The sequence below is a fragment of the Anas acuta genome, chromosome 7 (genome assembly GCF_963932015.1).
Source record: "Anas acuta chromosome 7, bAnaAcu1.1, whole genome shotgun sequence".
Taxonomy (NCBI): Eukaryota; Metazoa; Chordata; class Aves; order Anseriformes; family Anatidae; genus Anas; species Anas acuta.
Window position 1 is genome coordinate 35,664,407 of NC_088985.1, and position 13,561 is coordinate 35,677,967.

A 13,561-nucleotide genomic window follows, 5' to 3' on the forward strand; every position below is an offset into this window, starting at 1 on the left:
TCCTGAAACTGCACCCCTGCTTAAGCACTTCTCTATCAGGCACTACACAGCCTCTTCCCTCATTTTTAAAAAGTCACTGGTGCCACGGTTCGCGTGCCTGGGGCTTCCTTGGGCTCTGTAACTTGCAGCAGCTTTGATCTCCCTGACTCGTTCGCAGGCAGCAGCACTGCAGCTCTGGCATGAGCGTTGGCTGCTGTGAATTTGTGGGCAGCACAGAGCAGCTCCGTGCTCTTGCCGTGCTCAGGCACCCCCAAACCACCCCAGCACCCTACCTGAGGACGGGTCGGGTCTGTCCCCCCATGCTGTGGTCACACTGGTGGGCTCTCACGTCTGCGTCGTGTGTCTCACTGAACTCCAACACGACTTCTGAGTCCTGCTGCTGTGAAGTGGGCTGTGTTTCACCTGCGTGGGTCTCAGAAGTCAGGGCAAAACTAAATACACGGTGACAGTTTCTATTGGAAACTGTGCTGGATGTTTTGGGGAGTACAACACGGGTTTTACTGCCATGGCTTGTTTCAGAGGACTGTCTCTTGTATGACTGAATCACTGACTAGGTGTCTGCGTTTTTCCTGGAGGTTAAAAAAATGAAGAGGTGAGGAAGGGCAGCTGTAAAACAAGCAGGAAGCGATTTTTTTTTTTTTTTTTTAAAAAAAAAAAGCAAGCACAAACCAAGTAAATCCTTCTTTCTTAGCTGTTAACACTTCCTTGCTCCAGACCATACAGGCTCATCCTCCTTTGCTTTTGTTTTTAAAATGGTTTAATTTTGTAACCATGTGGGCATAGTGCACAGGCATGCTGTAGTGCACACACACAGGCAAAAAAAAACATGAACCCCTTGCTTCTCTTCCCCATGGGTGGCATGAGGTTGGGGTTTTGCCAGTATTCTTTCAGTACAAAAAAATAAGGAATCACTGTACCAGCTAAAATGAAAGTAAATACACGTAGAGGAAAAGGTCTTTGGGTTTTAAGAAAAAAAGTAGTTATAATAAAAAAAATTAATGGCCTCTCTGGAGATGAGTGGAAAACTTCAGCTTTGCATCTGGAGGAGCAGGATGGTCAGGTGGAAATCAGGAAGGGAGGAAGGCATGCTTCGGTGCACAGGACTGCTGCCAGAAAGGGACCATGCAGCTGAGGCAGACAGCACCTACAGGAAAAAAAACTTCACGCAGGACTTCCAGTGTTCACTTATTGTGAGAAGTGAGTGTGTGCCAGGCACTGCAGGTTTTCTTTCTGCAGGGTTGGTGAATTCTGTGCAAAAGCCACATATCTGACCGCATTTTTTTAACCTATTCTATGAAATCCCCCTACAACCTGGCCCCACTAAGCCGTACAGCTGAATTTCTAACATACCTGACCACGTGTGACCCTATTACTGGTTACAGATGGACTTCTCCAGCCTGTCCTCCAGTAGCTGCAACATCAAATGTTTTGTGTTAACATTTGCCTTTGCATTTGTGAGATGTTTCACTCGCTGTTTCGGTATGGATTGAGTTTGAGGCCAAATGATCAGCGAAGTGCATGGATGTGGAGGAACTTCTGCACCCCCTGTGAGGACAGAAATCTCCTCCTGTAGAGCTGTAGGTTAAGAGGTTCACGTCTGCATCCAGGTGCTGTAGGACCGAGAGCTCTTCAGACCCAGGGCTTTGAAGCCCACCTGTTTCACTCAGACTGGGAAAATGGCTCTGGCTCCTCTGTACGCCTCTGTACTTACAGCTTGGCTTTGGCTGTGACAACTACCGCTGCAGTAAAGTCAGGCCTGCTGCCTTCCTGCCACTAAAGGGGGGAAAATAAGCAAAGAGGAGGACATGAAAAGCAGCTGTTGGGTCACTGAATTATTATTCTTACAACCTGCTATCGTTGCCCGTGAGACTTGTGCTCGTACGTGTAACTGGTGACTTTTCAGCAGGTGACTTTCAAGGCATGGATCACCCCCATGCTGTACAAACGTGTAGACAGGCTGAACTGCTGTGGAAGTATGAAGGGATCAGCAGAGAGCTATCTCCTGCCTGAACGTCGTAGCACTGTAGTAAATTGACTTCAAAGTGACGTGCCACTAAAATCAGATCATATTCTGTGCAGTCCAGAATAATCTGAAACTTAGTACCTAATGAGTGGCACCTGTGCACGTTCATAGGTTAGACAGTATGATTCTGTGCAGAATAAAAGCAAACAGCACTTTTCAAATGGCTACATAGCAAATACCCCCCAAATTCACCACACTGAGGTTTTTTATACTTCAAATATGTTTGCGGTCTCCTTTCCCTACAGCCTATTAGATTTGAAAACTAAGCAAACAAAATAGAAGGCAGTGCTGCGCTCTGAAACAGATCCAGATTTGTTGCTTACATGCTTTTTAATATCTCGCACAGATTTTCAGCAGTTCTTTAAATAGTGCCTGTCATAAGGCACAAAATAATCCCGCTTTAATCGCTAATTTAAGCGAGCTTGGTATGCGGCTCCGCTCTCTGATATCCTAGGTTCACTGCAGTTCCCCCAGGTACGCGTGGATTTTGGGACTGCACCTCCCAAGTTGTCCCTGCCCAGGCTGCCTCCGCTCGCCCTGAGGTACCACCACAGCCCGGCTGCGTTGCAGCACAGCTTTTTGGCAAGCCGGGAGCTTTCGCTGCCTCTTGCTCGCCCACCAGCCGCAGGCAGAAGCGGTGTTGCACAGCACTGTTATAAGGTCGCTTTCAATGCCTCCAGAACAGGAGAAACGCAGCGTTAGAGTTGGCGGCGTGTCCTCCGAACGGCGTGAGCAGCCTGGGTTCCCCAGGAAGGCACCGCTGGCTTGTGGTGACCAACAGCGTTCGCTCCCCGGTAGTGCACGTCAGGAGGACGCCTCGCTGTGATTCGGCACTCGTGCAGGCTCCCGGGCTTCTCAGCAGCTCCGTTTCCCTCCCTACGTCTTAATCTGCAGGGAACTTGGCTGCTCCTTTCACTCCGGATTCATTACGGAGGCTGTGCATCTACTGTACCAAAACACTGCTGTCGGTGAAATAGTTAACCGGGGAAAAAAAACGCAGCAGTGATCTTATGAGCTACTTGTTCGTGAGCTTAATTAGCGGGAAGGGTGCCGTGAATGTTAAGTGCTGTCCCTCCCGATAAGTCGCCAATACTTGGTGCTGCTGCTGCCCAGCTGGCTTTTTGTTCGGTGAGCCTGTGTGTGTGCACATCAATCTGGGGGAAACGCACTGATTTCTCTCCAGATTACACATCTTTCGAGCGTCTCGTTAAAAATACGCAGGAATAATAATTACGCAGCCCTAAAGAACACATTTTTCACCAAGGGCATCGTGACGTCCTCACCACAAAAAAAAAAAAAAAGCAAAAAAAAAAAAAAAGCTGCTTTAGTGCTTTAGTATCAGCCTTCAGCAATGAGCTCATTCGGGGAAGACAATATGCTTTAAATGCAACAGCAACTCCAACTCCGGGCAGCGATTTTATTTCGTAACTGCTCGTTACAGATATTGGGCTGAGCACGGTGCAGCATCGCTCTCCCTCGCAGCCAAGGACTCCGTGCCACGGCCGGGCAGAATCAGCCCCTGGGTGCCGAACCAGGGCTATCCGAGCACCGAGACCTTTCCATCCGAGCTGCTCGGCTGCCTTTCTAACGCTGGAAAAAAGCCGGCTTTGAACTTGAGAGCGTGTTTTTTTTGGCACTTGGCGAGGGGTGCTGCTGGAGGGAAGGCTGGGGCACGCTGCTCGAGCCCCGCCAGGCTTCGCCCCACAAGTACGGCGCTGCCAAGCTCCTCGTCCTCCACGCTCGACATTTCTCCTGCCGATCCCTTGGCGTTCAGCACGGGGTTTAGGATGCTCGCCCGCCACCTGATTTGGGGCTCGTAGTTTCTCACCCGGCGGCTGGCTTTCCACCTTGGTGGCAGCGCCCTCGACACGAGCAGCACCCACGCTGAGGGGACAAACCCCCCATTTCCCTCAGCCCAGACCTGTTACCCCTGGTTCGAGCACCTCACCACCAAATATCGCTTCCCTGGCGATATAAGAGCTGGCTGAGGACAGCTCTTATCAAACTTGCCCCTCAGCGACCCCCAGGAGCTGCTGTCCCCCCCGGTGCAGCGCCACAAGGTCAAGGGGGGCGCTCAGCCCCTGGGGCTCGGGGGGGGGGCTCTGCCCTCAGCGGGGCCCAACCGGGCTGCCCCTTCCCTTCGCCATCATCATCCCCATCATCATCCTCATCCTCATCATCCCTTACCTTGAGCGTCCTCACCAGGGCGTGCGGTGCTGGGCGCTCCCTGGGCGCTGCATCGCTCTCCGGGCGCTGAGGGGAGCGGCGGCGGCGGCGGCCCCCGGCTCGGAGCCGGCCCCTCAGCGGCGGCCTGGGGAGCGCTGGCTGCAGGCAGCCGCCGCCGCCTCGCCTTCCCCCGGCGCCCTCATGGGCTGAGGAGCCCGTTTCGGGGAGAGGGAGGCTCGGGGAGGATGGAGGGGGGATGAAGGGGGGGGCCGAGGGCCGCCTGCCCGCCGCCGGGAACTTGTTGAGCGGGACCCGCGCTGCGCGGGGAGGAGCCGGGGGCCGGGCCGGGGGCGGCCCCGAGCCGGGCTATGAGGGGAGGGGATGTAGTGGGGGGGGAGGCTTCCAGCCCGAGTGCTGCTCAAGAAGCGTTTTTTATCATTATTTTTATTATTTATTTATTATTTTTTTAACCGCCTCCTGAAAGTTCCTCAGCCCGCTCGCCACCAGCCACCCACCAGCGATGCTGAGGACCACGCGTCCTGCGCTAGGGACTGCAAAGAGCGGGACGAGCTGGACGGGCCCTGCCATAAAAACCACCCCACTGCCACCCGCTGAGGGTGCACCAAGCCTTGGCCGTGTCACCGCATGGCGAGACGCCCGAGCTGGGTGCCCAGAGGGTCAGTGCATCGCCAGCCCCGGCACGGTGCAGCAGCAGCACTGCCTCCGCTCCTGGGCAGCTTTCTGGGGTGAAATAGCTGGAGCGAACCACGCAGATCGTTGCGCCAGCGAACACACACTGCTGCTGCTGCTGCTGCCTGATTTGTGCCAGCTTTGCTGTCTTTACCCAGGGCTCTCTGCTGGTAGAGCCTGGCTCTGAGTGAAGAAATCCTCCCGGACCCGTTCGACATGTAAAGCATCAGTGTGGGAGCATGGAGATATTCACAGGCATCCCTGACGGTTAAGCCGCAGTTCAGCCGTGCAGGACTGGATCTGAGGAATGTTTCACAAAGCAGGCCGTCAGCAGAGGGCAGCTAAGTTGCTCTGCTTGCCTGCTACCTGTCCAGGTGCTCCCCTGGCCCGCCGCCCTCCATCCCTCATCTGTGCAGGCTCACCAGGACCAAGGGCACTCCGTCTGCATCGCCTGCTGCTTGCCCCAGGAGCCATGCCACGAGGGCACGAGCTGCTGGCATGGCTAAGGTGGCAATTTGGGATCTCTCTGGGTATCTCAGAGGAGACGTTTTTCCAAAAAAATAGGTGGGAAGAACTTAAATATCAATTTGCTTGAAAGAACAACAAACACCGTGCATTTTATTATTATTATTTTTTGTTGTTTTCTGGGTCAGCAGCCCTGATTTGCTGTACCCCAGGACCTCTGTGTTGTTTTCTTATACTGAAATAAACTTGTTTATTTATACAGCCAGTATATAAGCAGGGGTAAAATGAAATGGTGCGGTGATCACCTTTTAGCTAGGTGTGCTAATTTGACAGGAGACATAGATCACCTGTAGTAGATGCAGTCACTTTTTCACGAGCTAAGCACGTGAACCATGCCAGCTGCGTCATGCGACGTGCAGACCGCGGCTGCTGGAAGGAATCACTCCCGCTGCATAACCTCAGCGACTTGCAAGGAAAAGCCCTCCAACAAAAGCAGCAGTTAAAAGAGCTGCTGCTCCAGTTAGTCTTTTCTCCATCATCATATTTAGAGGCCCCTGTCCCAGGGCTGATTATTCTTGCACAGCATTATGCATATGCCCCATTTATAAGGCTAGGCAACTCTACAGTGCTTTCCGTAAATGTTATGAGAATTAGAAAGGTCTTTCCTGTTGCCCTTTGGATTCCTGCTTGTCCTGCATGTGTGTAAGCACTGTTGGTATAAAGTACTTGTAGCTTGTACACAGGGTTCAGTTACTCATGGTTTGTGAAGAATGACAGGATTCCTGATGATCGTGCTTCACATCACTGTAAGAGTGCAGAGAAGTAAATACACGGGGGAAATGGAGATGCTTCATCACCCCCCTTGCCAGTTTTTCAGCCTTTAAAAGATGCCGAGTGCAACTGCTGCAGGTCAGAATTATGCTGGAACAGGGAGAGAAAGCTCTGACCTCAACCTGGTAAGATGCAAAGAGAAAAAAAAAAGACAATTTATTATTATTTCTAAAGTACAAATCCATTTTGTTCTAACGGGCTGTCCTATCTTGCCGTATCGCCTTTTTTCTGGTGTTTGGCAGGCAGGAGGGGGTAACTCTCAGGGGCTGGTTCTCAGGACTGCAATTCTGGTGCGGTGCTTGCGTGGGGATTTTAGCACGGGCCCTTTTGGCTGCCAGCGTTTGGGACATATGTTTCCTGTGCTCGGTACAGCTGCGAGGGTTTTGGCTGCTGGGGAGCGTGAGGCTGCTCGCAGCGAGCGTCCCTTGCCTGGGAGAGCCGCATGTGCTCTGAGCAGGTGTTCGCTATGATTACGCTCCGCCAGAACGTGCAGGTCCTGCAGTGCAGCGCTGAAATGTCGATTTCTGGAACAGTCTGCGAAGTTCTTGTCAGTCCTTGAGGAAAGGTGCTCCCATCCAGCTCAGGGAAAAGCAAGTGGCAGCCAGAGCTCTGCTTCTCTGCCAGGTGTGCCAGCTGACGCCAGCACGGAAGGGAAGATAACCCACACCAAAGCCATTTTCCAAATCAGCGTGCAGGCTGGTATTTACACTTAGCCTGGTTTAAAATGTGTATCGTGCACTGGAACCCAGGCCCAGGTTGTATCGAAAGGGGAATAGTCAAAGAAAATGCAAGGCCAAGTGCACAAGTGGCAGCAATGCTGGCCCTGGAGGAGTTGGGGGTATGGGGTCGGGGCACTGTGCGGCCTGGCACCGTCACAGCAGGAACCCGTCCTCCAGGGCTTCCTTCTGCCACGTTGTCCTCCCAGACCTCTTCTTCCACATGGGACAACTGACATTTGGTGTCATGTCCTGTGACAAAAGGTGCTGCTCAGCTTCTGTCCCCGTGAGGCTGCGATGCCTCAAGCAGCCCAGAGGATTTATCCTTCCAGTGGGATGGCTGCCGCTGGGAGGTGTGGGTTTTGTTGTCGTTTGTTTGTTTCTTTGTTTAAACCTGAATAATTTATGCCTACCACTTGTTGTAGGTTAAGTGACTTTCTTAGAGGCAGCTAATTTCAGTGCTAACAGTAAATACAGGAGCTCAGTCATGGGGAATGCATAACCAGCTAGGACTGGTCTAATTTATCGCAGGACCTCACTGCCTCCCTTTTAGCTGAAAGGAGAGTGAGATTTACTTGATCCAAGACAGTGAGGCATGCAAAATGGTGAGCCTTTTCAGTCCATAGTCACCTAGGACCGGCGCCATCATCCCACCCTTGCTGAAGGCCATTACTTTCCTATTGCTGAGTCTTTGTTCACATGAACGGGCCCGCTCCTTCCATGCCCGCGTGTGATAGCCGTGTCGCCTTCCTTTTGGGATCTCTTATTTATTTATTTACTCCAACCTGCCAGGGGAAGAAAAATGGAGGAGCGTTAAGTATGCTGCTCTCCTCCAGCTGAGGTGAATGCAAACTCGGCTTGAATTTCAAGCAGGTCCTCCTGCCATCGCCCTCAGAGGCGCTCCCGGCTTTGGGGGAGGACGCGGCCCGCTTGGCTGCCTGACGGAGGAGGGAGGCCTCGGAGGCACGCAGGGCAAAAACTGGCGAGCAATTGCACATCTGTGAACTTAGAGGAACGTTTTGAAGATGAAGTGGATCTAAGATTATGTGTACAGCACCCCTAATACCCGTGTGCAGCTAAAATATGAAGCAGCTGATTAAGGGAACTGCATCTTATGGGTGCTCTGCTCGAAGAAGGGAAATGCTGAGTAACATCATTAGCTGTGATGATTATTTCTGTACTTCAGCAGTATGAGTACGAACAGGGCTTGGGCCTCTTAATTTTCCTTTCTACGCATCATTGGGAGAAAAATGCAACAACAAACCCTAGCAGCCAAAACTCTTGATTTCAAGTTCTGGTTGGACACTGTCTCGTTAGGAGGCCAAATTGCTGGAGATGTTAGGTCCTCCTTCTTCGTCTGAAGGGGAAGCTGAGTGGGGTGGGAGGCTTCTTTTCATATTTTCACCCTTTCTAGTTGAGAAGTGTACAGGTGTTTTTGGGAAGGGAACCGACCTGATGATTGGAAATACTCGTGGTGGTGGGTTTTTGGTTGGTTGGCTTGTAAGGACGGAGATCGTTGAACAGTCTCGTGTGGTGCTTACAAGTTGTTGAATCACCTCGCAATAAAGATGTTCTCACCAGATGCAGACTTCTGCACTGCTTAAATTATCATGCAGTCTGTACGGCTAGGAAATAAATGAGGGTCTGGGAGACCGTGATGTATGATACCCTAAATGGCTGCATTTTGTTCATATTTGAAAGGCAGTTTAGCTTGTCGTCATTACTGATGATTTGTGCTTTTATAGCCCTTCCTTTTGCATTTCAGAAATCCTTTGTGCCCATCTGAATAATAAATCACCGTGTTTGATTTCTTCAGTAAGAGCCAATGTGAAATTATATTCTTATTAAGATGTCTTGAGAAACTGTAAGTGTGGGGGAAATTGTCTACAGGAGTAGATGCCAAGTTGGCTAATATTTTGTTTTGCCTTGTTTATTTTATTATCTTTGCAGATCGCAGGGATGTATCTCCAGTTGCTTTGCGGCAAAGGGAGAAATACCCTGATTAAAAATAAAAAATAAAAAATCCGATCGTACTTTTGATTGCTTTCAAACAAATGGTTTCAGATTTAAGCACCTAATGAAATCTGGAACGAGCTTGAATTCTGCCTTAGAATTCAAGGTACTGACAAAAGGAAGGCAAATGTAACAAATAATGGGAATACTTTCATCTGCTTCATATTTGCTCTTTGGTGAAGCAATATATTATTTATACAACATTGATTTCATTAGAAGGAGGATTTGATGTAACTTTTCTGTCAAGCTGGAGAACTATTAAATGTTATAAGGTACTGTAAAATCCCAAGCCTTCAGTAAGGTTTTCTTGATTCAAATTTGCAATAGTTCAATATTGCAATAAAGCATAAAAATACAGGCTTTTACGTGCTTTTACATATTCCTTTAAAGGTAGAAGCCCACATAGCAGTTCGGTGCTAATGCATACTACTTAGCAGAAAAAACAAGCTACAATAAAATGTATGAAAAATGAAAATCATACAAAATTAGGTAGGAGAAGTAAAAGTGAAGAGTGCAAATAGTCGAAAGTAAATTGAACACAGCATTTCTGGCGGTTCCGTGAGTCTAAAACAAAATTAAATATTTGGGCCATACTGGTCGGAAATGAACTCTTCAATGCAGCTTCCAAAACCCCTACGCAGGCACCAAAACCTCAATTATTTTGAGACATGGCAGAGGAGTGAGGCCAGTTTTTGGAAACAGATATGAAGAGGCAGGTTGCTTTATCATGGGCACCCCAAGCCTTTAAGCACATACTCACAGTTAGGAGCTGTGATGCTGTAATTTAATGAGGGGCGTCTTGAGAAAAAGGAACGGGAAACTCAGGTCTAGCGGTGAATTGCAATGACCACCACAAATTTAGGAACGAATGTGATACAAATGGAAAAATAAAGAATTTCACAGCCCATTCCCTGCTGTGGGAAGGCAAAACTTCTGTAGGGTCTTGGTCACTGTGGCCTTTTTAGCACCATTTCTTACTACAGAAAGAGTAGTTAAAGAACAGAGAGCTGTTCGGGATTTTTTTAAACTTGCATTTTTTATCCACTATATATTTCTTACAAACAATAGCTTAAACATTCCTGTGATAGCATGCCATGCAAACTACCGTAGGAGCACACAATGTTTCTTTAAAAACCAAAACCCTTTTTTCCACCCAAAAATTATTGGAAACATCACTTGGTTAGTACAGTACCCAATAGGAGCACATCACGTTGGAAGACTTGAAGGAATTTAGGAACTTTGAGCAAAATACTCATATCTACATGTATTTTGTTGCTGGTACTAAAGTAAAATATTTACATAGAAAAATCATACGTTAAGCTTTGAATAGTGCCAGTGCTCCAGCTGAATATATTTTTTTAAATAAAATAACCTAGGAATGTAAGCGTTAGCAAATAAGGATATGCTAAATTCATGGTTGGCTTGCAAAGACTTAATTCCTTTATGTATTAAAATGTATGTGACTAAGTTTTACCTTAAGAAAGGAATATAAGAAGTTATTTTTAAAAGTCCTGAAATCCTACAAGCACAAAATACTCGACTAAGCTGTGTTATGCAGCAGTCTGATTATAAATGTGGGAAGCCTAATAATGACATTAACTAAATTTCTGATTGACAGCGAAGGCCAAGTGAAGTCCTCGTTAATCCCGGCTGTGTGGCTCCTGGTAAGGCAGTACAATAAAAATGGCTCTGTCCTTTGTAAAAAGTGATCTCCAGGATACTTATAAACAAACCATTACAAGTAGCACCACATTTTGATTTCCTTAAATTTTTAAGCAAGTTCAGCGCTGTGAATATTGACACTCAGAGCAGTAGAGGAACGTAATTAGGACATGCTTTAAATCGGAGGGTGCCAGGCGGTGTTGTGGTGAAACCCACAGGGAAGGGGGTGAAACAAATGTGCGAGGGGCAGCAGGAGAAGCCCAGCAGCTGGGGCCGGGCTGGAGTTGTGGGCAGAGCTGCGCAGAGTTCATCTTTTCAGGCTTTCTCTCCGGGAAGTTGAGATGTGCTGCTTTTCCGCAGCCATCTGGCATGGTTTGGTTTGGAGTCTCTGAGGTTCCGCGTGCCCGAGGAGCACGGTGTTTGTGTTTCAGCATGAGCAGCTGAGGTTGGGAGATGAATTAATTATCATGAAAGGGAATCCTCCTGAAGAGCTACAGTGCAGTGAGCACAGGTTGCGTTAAGAGTAGCGCTGGCGAAGCTCAGCCACCACGGTGGGCAAATGTTGCTGCTGAAGCCACTGGACTGCAGCCAACAGCCAGAGGATTTTTCATTTTCTTTCAGAGAACTCCAACACGAAAGAATATCAGTGTTAATGTAAGGGTAATTACTCCTCTTTCCCCGTTCTTTACAGAACTCAGCGGAAACAAGGTCACTGGAAATCTCAAGGTCTCCATTGAAATGTTCTCCTTACGTTTGGAAAATCTCCTTTTCTGTTAAGCTTGTGCAACTAAAGGGATCGGCTTTTGGCATTGTGTTCAGCACCTCAGCCTGCTCTGCGAGGCGCTGCCCTCCCGGCAGAGGCAGGGCTGGAGGCTGGAGGCTGGCAGGAGGCGTGCGGGTTGCGTGGGTCGTGCTGCGTGTTACGGAGGGTGGGCTTTGAGAAGGGGTGGGGGTGAGCAGGACCCCCTGGGGGCTTCTTCAGGAAGTCCCTAGTGGTTATAAGTCGGAGATGTCTGAAAACACGGGAAGAGATTTAGTGTTGAGTGTGATTTTTGTAAAACTGGTGATTTTTTCATTATTTTTTTAAATATCTGTTCTAACAAGTGATGTCTACGTTTAGAGTTATTCTACTTTGTTGTTGGTTGCACGTTGTCCCCAGATGTCCATCCATCCTCCAGATGTCCATCTCGTCCCAGGATTTGTGCAGTCCCCTTCTGAACTTGCTTTTGCTGCTTGCCTTTGCAACTTCCACCGCTCCCTGTGCTTAGAAAATAAATGCATAAATTAAAAAGTACTTTCTCATATTTGCCTCAAATTCATTTCCCATTAACTTCAACAGCTGTCTGCTGGTTCTAATGCTGTGGAAGCTGCGAGTAGCAGCTGTGCACTCATTTTATCCCCCACCTCTGTGATTTTGAACACCTCTGGCTGTACGAATCCCCCCTCCGCCTTCGTGAAAGACTCTTGAACCTTGTGGTCCCTTCTCCAGAGGCAGCTTCTCCATCCACTTGTCGTTTCTCTTGCCCTTTCCTGTAGCTGCAGCGAGCTGTTGCCCTGTCTCCCTCGAGCTGCAGGGTCCGTATTTGCTCATTGAAATCATGTTACCCTCCGTGAGATGATGATACCTTGCAATGCAATCTTCGCTGTGTAATGAACACCACCAGAGCTTTGTTTGTGAGCTACGTTCGTAGGAAGATGAGCTAACGAGGTTTGTTTCAACGTGTAATTTTGTTAGTTCGCATCAGTTAGAAGATGACAGATAAGCTCTGGAGCACTCCATCATCCAACTGAGGGCTCGATACCCCAGGGGAAAGTCGTGGGGGACTGCGAGTGGTGCTAAATGCACAAACAGTGGCCTCCTGCCAGCGTACACATCCCATCGGGGGACATTTTTGGGGCTGGCCCTAGGGACACCTTGCCTAAGGGTAGCCCCGTGTCTGGGGGCTATGGCTGGTGGTGTGCGGGTTGCTGAGGCTCCTTAGGGAACCCCCCCGCAGGGTTAGGGCTTCTCAGGGGCTGCTTTTCTGCTTTGTCACAGCTCTACTTTTTCCTTTTTTTCCTAAGGAAACAGTTGGCAGAGGAACTTGACCCTTTCCTCTGTGTCTCATAGGAGCTCATTTTGTGGAGAACTTACCTGCATGATCTTTGTCACAATATTGTAATTAAACAGAGTTGAAGTTGAAAGATCTGTTTGAAAAGAAGGAAAAACTTTTTAATTGTAGGTGTTGCTAGCAAAATGCACAAGGTGAAAATGCCTGGCCAGTAATTGGAAAAAACTGAAAACTTGCACGTTAATTTTTCCGTTTAATAGGGAACAAAAAAATGTTTTAATAATTCACAGGGATGCAATGAGTGTTTTCCTTTTATTTATGCATATTTATCACTTGGCTTGAATCATAAACATATTAATTCCTGCCTTCTGGCTAATGACTTTGGGTAATGTTTGTGCTTTTTTTTAATGCAGAAAATGTCCGCATACCTTATATTCCCTATAGGAATAGACTAATTTTATTCAGGTTTACTTCCTTAGCCCTGAAAGCGATTTTGTCTTACCTTAAGTAGTTTTTCTAAGGTATTTTTAAAGCTGTTAAAATATATATATCCTTAACTTTACTTCCTCAACCCATAATGAGCAGCATTGAGCCATACCAATAAAATTTACTTGCTGTTTTCTAGGCTTATGACTGTCAAATGGCAAAAGTGGATGTGAGTGTTGCAGGCTCCACCATAAATCAAGGTTGCTTTATTTCTCTGCTATGGTTTAAAATATTCTGCCCCAAAAGGAAATAGTTCCAATGGTATTAAATGCTTGGATGCTTTCTCAAGAAAAGAACTGTCAAAGTAATGTTATTATTACTTTCAAGTAGGAATTATATTTACACTTTTGTTCTGACACCTAAAGACAGGCCCTGGAATTAAATGGGATATTTGGGGATCTCAGGTATTTTCTCTTCTTCCTAGGTTGTGGTACTCTGTATTTATCTCCTATTCGTCA

The 13,561-nt window shown here is 48.0% G+C and overlaps 2 protein-coding genes across 5 annotated transcripts in view; one reads left to right on the forward strand and one right to left on the reverse strand.

The window, feature by feature from the left end:
- The window catches only part of INSYN2A (inhibitory synaptic factor 2A), a 39,902-nt gene extending 35,392 nt beyond the window's left edge, over positions 1 to 4,510 (reverse strand). For both annotated transcript variants that reach the window (XM_068689183.1, XM_068689184.1), the window contains exon 1: positions 4,211 to 4,510. The gene's annotated coding sequence lies outside the window, so the exon portion shown is untranslated. The remainder of the gene's footprint in view (positions 1 to 4,210) is intronic.
- DOCK1 (dedicator of cytokinesis 1) overlaps positions 1 to 13,561 on the forward strand; it is a 258,548-nt gene that overhangs the window by 109,735 nt on the left and 135,252 nt on the right. The window lies entirely within an intron of this gene.